The following is a 13,339-nucleotide window of genomic DNA, read 5'->3' as shown; positions in this document are numbered from 1 at the left end:
CTGTACTGGTACGCCTCGCCCCCGAAGGCGAACCTCAGGAACTTCCTGTGTTGTGGAAGGATGGACACATGGAAGTATGCGTCCTTCAGATCTATCGTGACAAACCAGTCCTCGGACCTGATTTGAGACACGATCTGCTTGATAGTGAGCATCTTGAATTTTAGCTTCCCTACCGAGCGATTCAATATGCGCAGGTCTAAAATTGGACGCAACCCCCCATCCTTCTTTGGAACGATGAAATATCGGCTGTAATAACCTGACTCCAAACTGGGAGGAGGAACCCGTTCTATAGCCTCTTTTTGAAGGAGCGTTTTCACCTCTTGTTCCAATACCAGAGCCTGCTCGGGGCCCACCACTGTGTGCAGAACCCCTCTGAATTTTGGTGGACGACACCTGAACTGGATAGCATAACCCTTTTCTACTGTCTGCAGGACCCAATGAGATATTTTTGGAAGGCTTTTCCACTCTGCCAGAAATTCTACTAAGGGTACCAGCCTCTCGAGACTGGCCTCTGGTGTAACTTGAGCAGCAGACGCAGCGCCCTGTAACGGCGCACCGGCAGGGAACAACTGGTCTGACCGCTCTGAGACCCTCCTCAGAGGGAGCAAGCATCCCTCGGGAAAGCGCTCGCTGGGATCGTCTGTGCCCCGGCATAAAGGCGGGGTTGGCAGAACGAGCCCCTGAGGGCACCGAGGAGGAATGGGCACCGTAAAAAGAGGTGAACACCTTTCCGCCTCGGTGGGGACCACCCTCAGCATCCTGAACGGCTTGGCGTCAGGACTTCTTCTTAGCCGAAGCCTTCTTAGCCAATATAACTGTCCTCAGATCAGTTCTACTGGGAGAAGGCTTCGGCTGAGAGTGTCGCGGCTGAGCCCACTGTCCAGCAGGGGGAGCACGAGACGCGACACTCTGCCTCTGCTGCGCTCTATGTGATGAGCTCGAAGACGGCCGGGGCTGCTCCCGCCCAGCAGCCCCAGGGACATGAACTTTAAGGGGAAGAAACTTTTTAAAAGCTGCAGTTTGTTTCTTTTCTTCTTGGAATTTATCGATAACTGAATTCACAGCATCACCAAACAACCCCATGGGAGAAAGAGGAGCATCTAAAAGAAAATCTTTTTCTCTCTCTTTAATATTAGTCTGATTTAACCACAAATGTCTTTCTGCGGCCACCAGAGCTGCCATAGAACGACCCATTAATTTGGCCGATTCTCTGGTGGCACGCAGGGATAAATCAGCAGCCTGACGCAGTTCGCGAACTACGTCAGTACTGACCTCCTCACTCTCACTCATGTCCCTTAGCAGATCAGCCTGGTATGCCTGCAAGATTGACATAGTATGCAGACATGACGCAGCCTGACCTGCTGCCGAATATGCTTTACCCACCAAAGCCGAAGTGTTTCTTAAAGGCTTGGTGGGTAATGCCGGTGCCTTAAAAGATGATGCTGCTTCGGGGGAGAGATGGCTCGCAAGCGTCTCTTCCACACGAGGCAAGGCACCATAACCATGAGCCTTGGCTCCCATAATATTAGCGTATGTTGAAGTCTGGGGACTAAACACTCTATATGACACCGGTTTTCTCCATGATTTCGACACCTCGGTGTGGAGATCATGGAAAAACGGCAGGCACCGGCGTGGAGGCTGCACACGTGACGGCAAAAATCTATCATCCAACTTTGATTTAGAAACAGACTCCTGTCTAGTCACTGGCCATTCAATATTAAGTTTTTCAACAGCTCTTGTTAACACCTCCATAAGCTCATCACTCTCAGGAGTGTGGGGTGGCGAATCCTCCACATCTCCCTCAACACTAACAACATCAAGTTCCTCAGAACTGGATAGCTGCAGCATTGGTGCCTCAGCCCGAGCGGAAGAAACCGCAGCGCGTGCTTCCGAACCCGGGACTGAGGCACTGGATCTCACAGGTGAAGGGAGAGATAAGGCAGAGCCCGTCTCAAGCCCCGCTGTGAGATCCATCTGCGATCCCCACGATAAGCGCCGCCGCTCTGCCTCGGCAGAAGCGGGACCCGAACCGCGGGGAGCGCGCACCGAACCGCTCTCCTCAAAGAGCGATCGGCGGGAGCGGAGCGTCCTTAACGGCAAACGCTCGCAATGCTCACAGTCTGCTCCCTCGAGAGCAAACTGGGCATGCTGAACTCCCAAACAAACAACACAAAGATCATGTGTATCCCCGCTCGTTAAATAACGCGAGCAGGGAGGAACACACTTTCTAAACTGCTGTTCGTCCGCCATAATCTCTCAATATATATATATATAGGGATAAATTGTTTGTGTGGTGCAGGGTGACAGATTCACATGTAGCGCGACTGAAAGCACAGAAGCTAATGCGCTTGTGTTTTTGGGGTGCTTTATAGTTTCCTGGTCGATGACGTCACCCGCCTATGACGTTTCATCTCTCCATTGGGCTGATTCCATACGTGCTTCATGACGCACAACACAGGGGCGTTCCCGCAGCGTTTGACGCAGCTCGAAGTTCCCTTGAAAGGGAACTAGAATGTACATTTCCAGAAGAAAATGTGAAGTGGTGCTTGCAGTGGCAAAACTCGGCACTCGGTTGCTAGGGTGTGGTACATGATTGCATACGAGCCAACAAACATGTCTGTACTATGTTCTGGTGCTGAGATATGGCTTATTCATGGTGTTCAGGTGGTTGCTAGGGTGTTCTGAGTGGTTGCTATGTGGTTGCTAGGGTGTTTTGGGTGGTTGCTAGGGTATTCTGGGTGGTTGCTAGGGCGTTGCTAGGGTGTTCTGGGTGGTTGCTAGGCGGTTGCTAGGGTGTTTTGAGTGGTTGTTATGGTGTTGCTAAGCGGTTGCTAGGGTATTCTGGGTGGTTGCTAGGTGACATTTAGAATGGAAGATATCCTTCTTTGAATTTTGGTTGCTAAGGTGCTCAACAATGGTTGCTAGGGAGGGGCAAGGAAGTGTTGACATGATTCATGATTGGCTGTTTGCTGCCCAGAGTCAAACTTGTGTTAACCCCATCTCTATATGATGTTCTGATACAGAGATATAGGTCTTGCAAAATGGTTGCTAGGATGCTCTGTTTGGTTGCTAGGGAGTGGCTTGGCAGCTGCCAGTCATGAAACTGAAAAGGCTGATTGTCAGTGTGAATGATATAAACAAACTCCCATGCCTCTGTGACATTCAGAATGGAAGATATCCCTCTATGGATTTTGGTTGCTAAGGTGCTCGACAATGGTTGCTAGGGAGGGGCTACGTAGTGTTGAGGTGATTCATTATTGGTTGTTTACTTCCCCGAGTCAAACGAGTCCACCCTTGTGTTTCTATGACACTTCTATCCGGAGATATTCTTTTGACCTCTTTCAATGGAAGTCTATGGGACTTGTTGCTAAGGTGCTCTAAATGGTTGCTAGGGCGTGGCTTAATAGCTTCACAATGATCCTGAGAGACTGATTGGTCATCTGAGTAAAATGAGCCCGTGCCCTTGTCTCTATGACACTGTGATCCAGAGCTATGTTCAATACAAAATCCCTATGCAATGTGTAGGACCACACCATAGTAAGTCAATGGGGCAACTTTGAGCAGCTCCTGACCCCCAGGGGTAAAACTTTTACCCCATTGTGAGGTATGTTCTTACAGAGCCTGTCAGCCTCTTCAAATGTGGCAAATCACACGTTTCTGTGAAATCTGATTTCTGAGCTATGACTCGTCAAAGTTTGTTGCAATGTTAAGTCTATGGGATTTTTTTTGGGTGCTTTTTTGCCCCTGGGGCAATTACTGTACCCCCGATCTCTTAGAAAAGATGTAGCATACCTCTCCTCAATAAGCCACACAATTTGACGCCTTTCTCAGGTGTCTGTGATGTCAGCATGTATTTTTTATAACATAGTAAAAGATAGTTACTATAGAGTTATTATAGAGTTCTTAAAATCTATATTAAAAAGTGCCTTTGGTATTTGGGCAATTACCGTACCCCCCATCTCTTAGAAAAGATGTAGCACACCTCTCCTCAATAGGCCGCACGATTTGATGCCTCTCTCAATGGCCTCGTGCCATGGCCTACGGTTGCTAGGGTGCTGTAATTGGTTGCTAGATTGAGGCTATGAAGATTTTAGACCATTACTTATTGGCTACTTGATAATATAAATCCTCTGAGGGAGAGAGAAATGCAGGGGTGTCAGGCCCTTTGTGTCTGTGTGTGTGAAAAAGTCGGTTGGGATTTGAAATTCTGAACATTCCGCAATGTTAAGTCAATGGGATTTTTTTGGCCGCTTTTTCGTCCGCTGTGCGAACATCGTACACCCGATCGCTTAGAAAAGTCATAGCACACCTCTCCTCAATGAGCCGCACGATTTGAGGCCTCACTCAGGGGTCTGTGATGTCAGCATGTATTTTTTTATAACATAGTAAAAGTTATAAACCTCGTGCCTATGGCCTACGGTTGCTAGGGTGCTGTAATTGGTTGCTAGATTGAGGCTATGAAGATTTTAGACCATTACTTATTGGCTGCTTGATAGTATAAATCCTCTGAGGGAGAGAGAGAGGGAGAGAAATGCAGGGGTGTCAGTGCCCGGTTGCATAAAGCACCTTAAGTTTTTCCCTTAAGTGTGATACTTAAGGGGCGATTTCCCCTTACCTAAGAGAATAACTTAAGGGTGTTGCATATAATCTCTTAAACGGTTCTCTTAGGTAAGGGAAACATTTAAGTGTGTCACGACAGCGATCCTGGATTCACGTTATAAAAGTCTGTTGTTGCCATAGATAAGCAAAACACTAACACTAGCAATTACGCGTTTTCATCAAATAAAGTAGGCTAATAAAGTAGGCTACGATATCGGAATGGACAAAGAAAACAAAAAAAGAAAGCCTAATTGGACAGAGGAGGAGAAATGCATTCTTCTTGACGAATTTGATAAAAGAAAAACAATTTTGAAAAGCAAACTAAATCCGCATGTAACTGCTGCAAAAAAACAGAAACAGTGGGAAGAAATAACGGAAAAAATCAACGCAAGGAATCTTGATGTGAAGAGGACGGTTCAGGAAGTCCTTAAAAAATATGAAAACATCACTGTGATCGCAAAAAAAGAGTTGAGCGCTTATAAGAAAGAAGCCAACAAAACAGGTAAGATTGAGCAAGACTAGCTCTACGCTTTTAAGATTGTAAGCACTACACCCTGGTGAAGAGTGCGCTTTATTGCTGTACAGTGTTAAGACCTAACGATTACAAAACTGACCAACAGGTGGAGGACCCCCACCGGCTGAGTTGTCGGACTGTACTATAATGGTACAAAACATCATTGGAGCTGACTCACCTGTCCTGTCTGGCATCTATGGCGGTTTAGAGAGTGAAGCTGAACCAGTGCAACAGTGTAACATAGAGTGAGGCATTAAGTTATTTTCCTGTATCATCATATAATAACAGTGGCTTAGAGGAAACATTATTATTTTGACATCATTAGAGACATAATACGTTATAACATAATGATTTAACTGACATTAATGTCACATTTAGACCCTTGCAGCACTCTGAAAAACAACTTCAGCACCATCAGATCGTCAGCAGAACGCCGATACAGGCAACCCCTAAGTAATGATTTATGTTAACTATTGCTTCAGCCTATAATTAATCCAACGAACAGCTTTAATATTATTTTTTAAGATTTTCTTAATTTTCCCCATTACTTGCGTATTTCAGAAGACCGCAAATATCACCTGCAGCCAAATCAAGAGAAGATGTGCTGGAACTGCAGAGAGAGGTTCTGCAGCTTCAAAAGGAGAAACTGCAGCTGGAGATTGAAAAACTAAAGAAGGAGACGGAAAATCAGGAGCTCTATAATTTTATTCTAAATAACAAACTTTTACAGCTAAAGGCTGAAGGAAAAATAACAATAACTACAATTGAGTAATTTTTTGACAATTGTTTTTTTAGATTTCAGATTGTGTGTGTGTGTGTGTGTGTGTGTCTGTGTTATAATAATAAAAACTACTACTACTACTACTACTACTACTACTTCTTTTTTCTTCTTATTAAGATGACTACTATTAATACAACTATATTATCAGTTAAAGAAAGCATTTACAATGGCATCTCTAGCAGCATATCCAGCCTGTTGGAAATCGTGATTTTGAATCAGATGCAGTTCCTCATAGCCCTCTTCATTCCCGTGCTCATCCTCTTCTTCGATAGCAGAATACGTCTTGGAAAGGTTGAGGAGCACAACACACGCTACAATAATTCTGCATGCCCTTGAAGGCTCAATACGCAGTTCGCTGTGGAGACAGTGAAACCTGCGCTTCAGCTGTCCGATGGTCCTCTCAATAATCAACCTTGTGTGGGTCAGCGCATTATTGTACTTTTCCTAATCGGGTAAAAAAAATAAAGAAAAAATAATAAAGATTTTTTCCAGTAGGCTATAAACAGTGCTTTAAGATAAATACTATGAAGGTAATGTATTGCATAAAAAATTTTCTTTCAGAGTGCAAAATATTTGAGGCTTTGATTATTTTAAAACATACGCAAATCAGGTAAGGTGTTACAGAATTGACAACGTGTAGCAGCAACACAATAGAAAGTGCATACCTATTTTAAATACATATTTTAATACATTTATAATTCAGTAAACTACTGCTAATATTTCTTTAATGCTCACAATTTCATTAACATTTTCCATGCAAATCTTTTAGGCACCAAATTATACCTTCATAGGAATATACGTATTAATTAATTACATGCCTGTGCAGCATTACGGGGATTCATGAAGGGCGTCATGAGCCATGGACGGCAGGGGTAACCACTGTCCCCGAGCAGGAGACCAGTGTGCACTCCAGCTTCAAAATCACTCCCTAGTTTGCTCTCCGGCAAAATCCTGGAGTCATGTGTACTCCCGGGCCATGATGCAACAACATTTGTAATTTTGCAGAGATGGTCACACACTAATTGTACATTAATTGAATGGTAGCCTTTTCGGTTTACGTACTGGTCTTCGTGTGTTTGGGGCGCCTGTATTCTGATATGTGTGCCGTCAATAACACCACATATGCGAGGAAAACCTGCTTTCCGAAAAAAACTGGTTTGAATGACCTCCTGGTCATGATGGGATGGAAACTTGACCGTTGCGTTTAAATGACGGGAAAGAGCCCCCGCAACCCGGTGAACCACTCTGCTGACAGACGATTTATGCACGTGGAAAACATCTCCCACTACCGTCTGAAAACTTCCAGTTGCAAAAAAACGCAGTGCTATAAGCAGTTGTAACACTGCAGGTAAAGAGTGGTTGCGATGTGTGACATGGTCAAGGTCGCCGTCTAGTTTGTTAGCGATGTCAAAAATTGCGCGTCGATCAAACCGGTATTCAAGCAACAATTTTTCATCGCTAAGATGGTCCAAAGGGTTCTCCCGATCTCTAAAAATTCGTCTTTGCACATAATTATCTTCAACTGGTTCCATAAATTCAGCCATGTCGTCTTATTTTTGTCCGCGTTACTCTTAAGGTTACGATTTCCAAACCTTAAATTATACTTAGGGAAAGACCGTTAAGGGGTTTTATGCAACAGTTAACGCTTTTTAAGGGATTACTTAAGGGAAAAAACAGCATTTAAGGGAAATTCTAAGTGTTTATGACGTTTCACTTAAAAAAACCGTTAAGTAACACTTAAGGGTATTTTTCTGCAACACCCTTAGATTTAAGGGAAACATAAGGGCGAACTTAAGGGAAAATGTCACTTAAGGTGCTTTATGCAACCGGGCACAGGCCCTTTGTGTCTGTGTGTGTGAAAAAGTCGGTTGGGATTTGAAATTCTGAACATTCCGCAATGTTAAGTCAATGGGATTTTTTTGGCCGCTTTTTCGTCCGCTGTGCGAACATCGTACACCCGATCGCTTAGAAAAGTCATAGCACACCTCTCCTCAATGAGCCGCACAATTTGACGCCTCACTCAGGGGTCTGTGACAAAATTTGCGGGACAAGTTACGCGCCAAACTTTGTCCAGAATAATAAGAATAAGTATAACTAGAATGTACATTTCCAGAAGAAAATGTGAAGTGGTGCTTGCAGTGGCAAAACTCGCCACACGGTTGCTAGAGTGTGGTACATCAGATTCAGATTCAGATTCATTCTTTATTATCCTCAGAGGAGGAAATTTGTTTTCACAGTCTGTACACAAAGTGCCATCGACATGAATTCTACACACAAACTACACATAGTGCACATATATATAGACAATATACACACATAACATAGGAGTGACATCATTACCTTGTCTGTGAGTTTAGTGCTCTTATAGCACATGGTACAAAACTATTCCCAAAGCGTGCTTTTTTGAAGAGCATCTGTCTATATCTACGGCCAGATGGCAGAAGGCTAAAGCTTGGGTTGAGAGGGTGGCTGGGATTTTGTACTATGGTGGTCGCCCTACGAGCAGTGGCAGTGTTAATGAGGGCTAACAGGTTGGGAGTGGGAAGACCTATTATTTTAGGTGCTAGTGATTTTAACAACCTTATTCTTATTGGTAAGAGAGAGCATGGTGAAGTAGCAGGTAGCACAGTACAGGAGGATGGGTTCAATGATACTACGGTACAGGAGAAGCAGTAGATGTGGTTTGACTGAAAGAGTCCTGAGTTTACGAATAACATAAAGTCTTTGTTGACAGCGTTTGTGAATGTCCGTGATGTGATGATCAAAACTTAGTTTATTGTCCATAGTGATGCCAAGGTACCTGAAGTTGTCGACAATTTCTACTAGCTGGCTGTTTATGGAGATGGGGCAGTGGGTGGTAGAATGTTTACGACGTGTGTCCAGGATGATTTCCTTTGTTTTGGTGACGTTGAGGAGCAGGTGACTGTCTTTACACCATTGGGTGAAGTGGGCAATGGACTGGTGATATGCTGTAACTGACTCTGTGTCAGAGAGAAGGGCGAGTATAGCTGTGTCATCAGAGTATTTAAAGTATTTTGTAATGGGAGAAGGACTAAGGCAGTCATTGGTGTAAAGAGTGTAAAGAAAGGGGCTAAGGATGCAGCCTTGGGGGGCTCCGGTGTTGACAGTAATGGTGGTGGAAGTGGTGCTTCCCACCTTCACTACCTGTGATCTGTCGCTCAGAAAATTATGAATCCAGCGAATGAGGAGAGGTTGTACATGGAGGTGTTGGAGTTTAGTTATCATGATGTGACGTTGAATTGTGTTAAAGGCAGAGCTGAAGTCTACAAAGAGAATCCTGGCATGATGGCCGGGGGAGTCCAGGTGTTGAAGTAGAGTGTGAAGGAGGCATGCTAAAGCGTCCTCTGTTCCTCTTTTAGCCTTGTAGGCAAACTGGTAGGCATCCAGCTGTGAGAAAACAGCCGGCAGGATGGTTTTCAGTACCAGTTTCTCAAGACATTTAGCGATTATGGAGGTGAGTGCTACTGGTCTGTAATGATTTAGTTCAGAGGGGCGGGGTTTCTTTGGGACAGGGATGATGGTGGCTGTTTTCCAGAGGGTGGGGACAGTTGCAGTTAGTAGTGATTCTTTGAACAGTGAGTGCAGAACAGGAGAGAGTTCTAGGGCACAGTTCTTGAGCAGCCTACCGGAGATCCCATCGGGCCCAGGGGACTTGCCAGTTTTGCACCTCCTGAGCTGCTGATGTACGTCTTCCACTGTGGGGAAAACAAAGTGTGGCTGCTCGGGGGAGGGTAAACCCCTGAGCAATCTTTCACACTCAGTGGTGAAGTTTATGTTATCAAACCTGGCATAGAAATTATTTATTTCTCTGGCGAATGAGTTGGAGTCAGTTGGTGCAGGAGTGCTAGCTTTTGACGTGGTGCCAGTTAGTGTTTTAACTTTCTGGAATGCCTGTCTGATGTTCATGCTGCTGAAATCCTGTTCTAGTTTGTCCTTGTATACTAGTTTAGCCTTTTTTATTTCTTTTTTCACAGAGCGGTTAATATCTCTGAGTGAGAGCCAGTCTTTGCGTTGAAAAGCCTGTTGTTTCTCTTTGAGTTTGAGTTTTATCTGGTGGGTCATCCATGGTCTGGAGTTGGGATATTTTTTAACAGTTTTGACTGGGATGGTGGTTGTCATGCAGAACTTGATGTAATCAGTTATCGCCTCTGTTTTTATATCCAGGTCACCATCAAAAACACTCCAGTCAGTGCATGCAAGGGACCCCTGCAGTTGTGCAGTTGCGTCTTCCGACCACTGTGTGATGCTGTAGGTGGCTGGTTTAACCCTCTTCAGCTTTTGTTTGTATTGCGGGAGCAGGAAGACAATATTGTGATCTGCGGCTCCTAACGGAGGTTGCACACGAGCAGTATAAGCGTTGTTTATGTTTCCATAACACAAATCCAGCACCTTTTCCCTCCTTGTGGGGATATCCACATATTGTTCAAATGATGGGAGGACAGAATCCAGCCTACAGCAATTAAAATCCCCCATAATAAGCACTGGAGCGTCAGGGTATTTGCCCAGCATAGCATTGACATTCTGGGCTGCCAGCTCAGCTGCCGTGTTGGTGTTCACACCAGGCGGGATATACACACAGCCGATGACCACCGTGGGAAATTCCCGAGGGAGGTAGTAGGGCCGAAGCGAAATAGTCAGCATTTCAATGTCAGGTGTGCAGACCCTATCGTGGATCTTGATATTATTGCACCACCGGTTGTTAATGTAAATACAGACTCCTCCACCCCTCTCCTTACCGGAATCACTTGTCCGGTCCGCTCTGATGATGGTGAAATTGTCCAGGCTAACATCTTCATCTGGAACAAAGTCGTTCAGCCACGTCTCGGATAGCGCGATGATGCAAGCCTCCCGAAAGGATCTCTCCACTCGGCATCTGGCATGCAGGATGTCCATCTTATTCCGGAGAGATTGCACATTAGCCATCACAACTGAGGGAAGGGGGGGATTGAAAGGGCGCCTCCGTAACCTGGTGCGTACCCCTCCTCGCCTTCCTCGTTTCCTCGGCTTGTGCAGGATGTCAGCTGGAATTACATCCGATGGTTTTAGGCCAAGAGTGATGGAGCCACGGAGAGCGAGAAGATCTTGGCGGGAGTAGGTGAGTTTGTTGCCGCTAAACCCATCCGGGTGTAACGCTGCACTTCTGAGATCGCAAGTGATCAATAGAAGGATCACCATGATCCACAGCACTTTTTGAGAGTAGTTCATGTTAGCCATGATGGTGAATAGACTCACAGAAGACGTAGACAAAAATAAACTAGACTTGACAAACAACTGGACTTAACAAACGCGCACCGGTGACTCGACGTGGAGTGTACAGACTGTGCTGTCGCAGCAGAGCATGCGCCAGACCCCATACATGATTGCATACGAACCAACAGACATGTCTGTATGATGTTTTGGTGCTGAGATATGGCTTATTCATGTGTTCAGGTGGTTGCTATGCGGTTGCAAGGGTGTTTTGGGTGGTTGCTATGGTATTCTGGGTGGTTGGTAGGGTGTTCTGGGTGGTTGCTAGGGCGTTGCTAGGGTGTTCTGGGTGGTTGCTAGGCGGTTGCTAGGGTGTTTTGAGTGGTTGCTATGGTGTTGCTAAGCGGTTGCTAGGGTATTCTGGGTGGTTGCTATGGTGTTGCTAGGGTATTGTGGGTGGTTGCTAGGCTGTTGCTAGGGTGTTCTGGGTGGTTGCTAGGGTGTTGCTAGGCAGTTGCTAGGGTGTTCTGGGTGGTTGCTAGGGTGTTGCTAGGCAGTTGCTAGGGTGTTCTGGGTGGTTGCTAGGGTGTTGCTAGGCAGTTGCTAGGGTATTCTGGGTGGTTGCTATGGTGTTGCTAGGGTATTGTGGGTGGTTGCTAGGCTGTTGCTAGGGTGTTCTGGGTGGTTGCTAGGGTGTTGCTAGGCAGTTGCTAGGGTGTTCTGGGTGGTTGCTAGGGTGTTGCTAGGCGGTTGCTAGGGTATTCTGGGTGGTTGCTATGGTGTTGCTAGGGTATTGTGGGTGGTTGCTAGGCTGTTGCTAGGGTGTTCTGGGTGGTTGCTAGGGTGTTGCTAGGCAGTTGCTAGGGTGTTCTGGGTGGTTGCTAGGGTGTTGCTAGGCAGTTGCTAGGGTGTTCTGGGTGGTTGCTAGGGTGTTGCTAGGCAGTTGCTAGGGTAATCTGGGTGGTTGCTATGGTGTTACTAGGTGGTTGGTAGTTGTCACAGATGGTTACTATTGGAGTTCTTTACATTTACTTGGCATGATTGAGCACTTTCCTTATCACTATTAGCATGTAGCTATTTACTGCTAGCATGTGTAGCTTGTAGCAAGTCTTGTTTGCTAGCATGAGATAAAAGAGCCAACCCCCATCTCTATACGATGTTCTGATGCAGAGATACTGGTCTTGCAAAACGGTTGCTAGGGTACTCTGTTTGGTTACTAGGAGTGGCTTGGCAGCTGCCAATCATGAAGCTCCAAAGTCAATGTGAATGTATAAACCAACCCCCATCTCTATACGATGTTTTGATGCAGAGATATAGGTCTTGCAAAATGGTTGCTGGGGTACTCTGTTTGGTTGCTAGGGAGTGGCTTGGCAGCTGCCAATCATGAAACTCCAAAGGCTGCTTGTCAGTATAAATGATATAAACCAACTCCCATGCCTCTGTGACATTCAGAATGGAAGATATCCCTGTTTGGATTTTGGTTGCTAAGGTGCTCGACAATGGTTGCTAGGGCGTGGCCAGTAAGTGTTGAGGTGATTCAGGATTGGCTGTTTGCTGCCCCGAGTCAAACGAGCCCACCCTCATGTTTCTATGACTCTAATATTCTGAGATATCCCTTTGATCTGTTTCAATGGAAGTCTATGGAACTTGTTGCTAAGGAGCTCTAAATGGTTGCTAGGGCGTGGCTAGATAGCTTCACAATGATCCTGAGAGACTGATTGGCCGTCTGAGTAAAATGAGCCCGCCCCTTTGTCTCTACGACACTGTGATCCAGAGTTATGTTCAATATAAAAGCGGTTTCTATGGTGTAGGACGGCCCATTTCATGGGCCGTCCTACACCATAGTAAGTCAATGGGGCAACTTTGGGCAGCTCCTGCCCCCCAGGGGTGCAACTTTTACCCCATTGTGTGGTATATTCTTACAGAGCCTGTCAGCCTCTTCAAATGTGGTAAATTACACGTTTCTGCGACATCCTCGTTCCGAGCTACGACTCGTCAAAGTTTGACGCAATGTTAAGTCTATGGGATTTTTCGGCCGGTTTTTCGCCCCTGGGGCGAACATCGTACCCCCGATCGCTTATAAAAGTCATAGCACACCATTCCCGAACAGGCCGCACGTTTTGACACTTCATTCATGGGTCTGTGACAAAAACTGCGGGAGGAGTAGCGCGTCAAAAAGTGGCCAGAAGAATAATAATAAGAAGAACTAGAATGTACATTTCCAGAAGAAAATGTGA

General features: G+C 45.6%; 2 long non-coding RNA genes across 2 annotated transcripts; one reads left to right on the top strand and one right to left on the bottom strand.

The window, feature by feature from the left end:
• Nucleotides 1-5,156: 5,156 nt before the first annotated feature.
• Nucleotides 5,157-7,469, bottom strand: LOC143715614 (uncharacterized). Its single transcript, XR_013195837.1, has 3 exons — nt 7,418-7,469; nt 7,086-7,142; nt 5,157-5,208 (listed from the first exon to the last, which is right to left on the bottom strand). It is a non-coding gene; the product is annotated as an uncharacterized LOC143715614 (long non-coding RNA).
• LOC143715613 (uncharacterized) lies at nt 5,312-5,928 on the top strand. Its single transcript, XR_013195836.1, has 3 exons — nt 5,312-5,358; nt 5,492-5,566; nt 5,675-5,928. It is a non-coding gene; the product is annotated as an uncharacterized LOC143715613 (long non-coding RNA).
• Nucleotides 7,470-13,339: the final 5,870 nt, after the last annotated feature.

The sequence above is a fragment of the Siphateles boraxobius genome, unplaced genomic scaffold, assembly GCF_051911475.1.
Source record: "Siphateles boraxobius isolate OS27281-9 unplaced genomic scaffold, OSU_SipBor_1 6, whole genome shotgun sequence".
NCBI lineage: Eukaryota > Metazoa > Chordata > Actinopteri > Cypriniformes > Leuciscidae > Siphateles > Siphateles boraxobius.
Note: the sequence above shows the minus strand (reverse complement) of the source record. Positions and strands in the feature narration are given on the sequence as shown.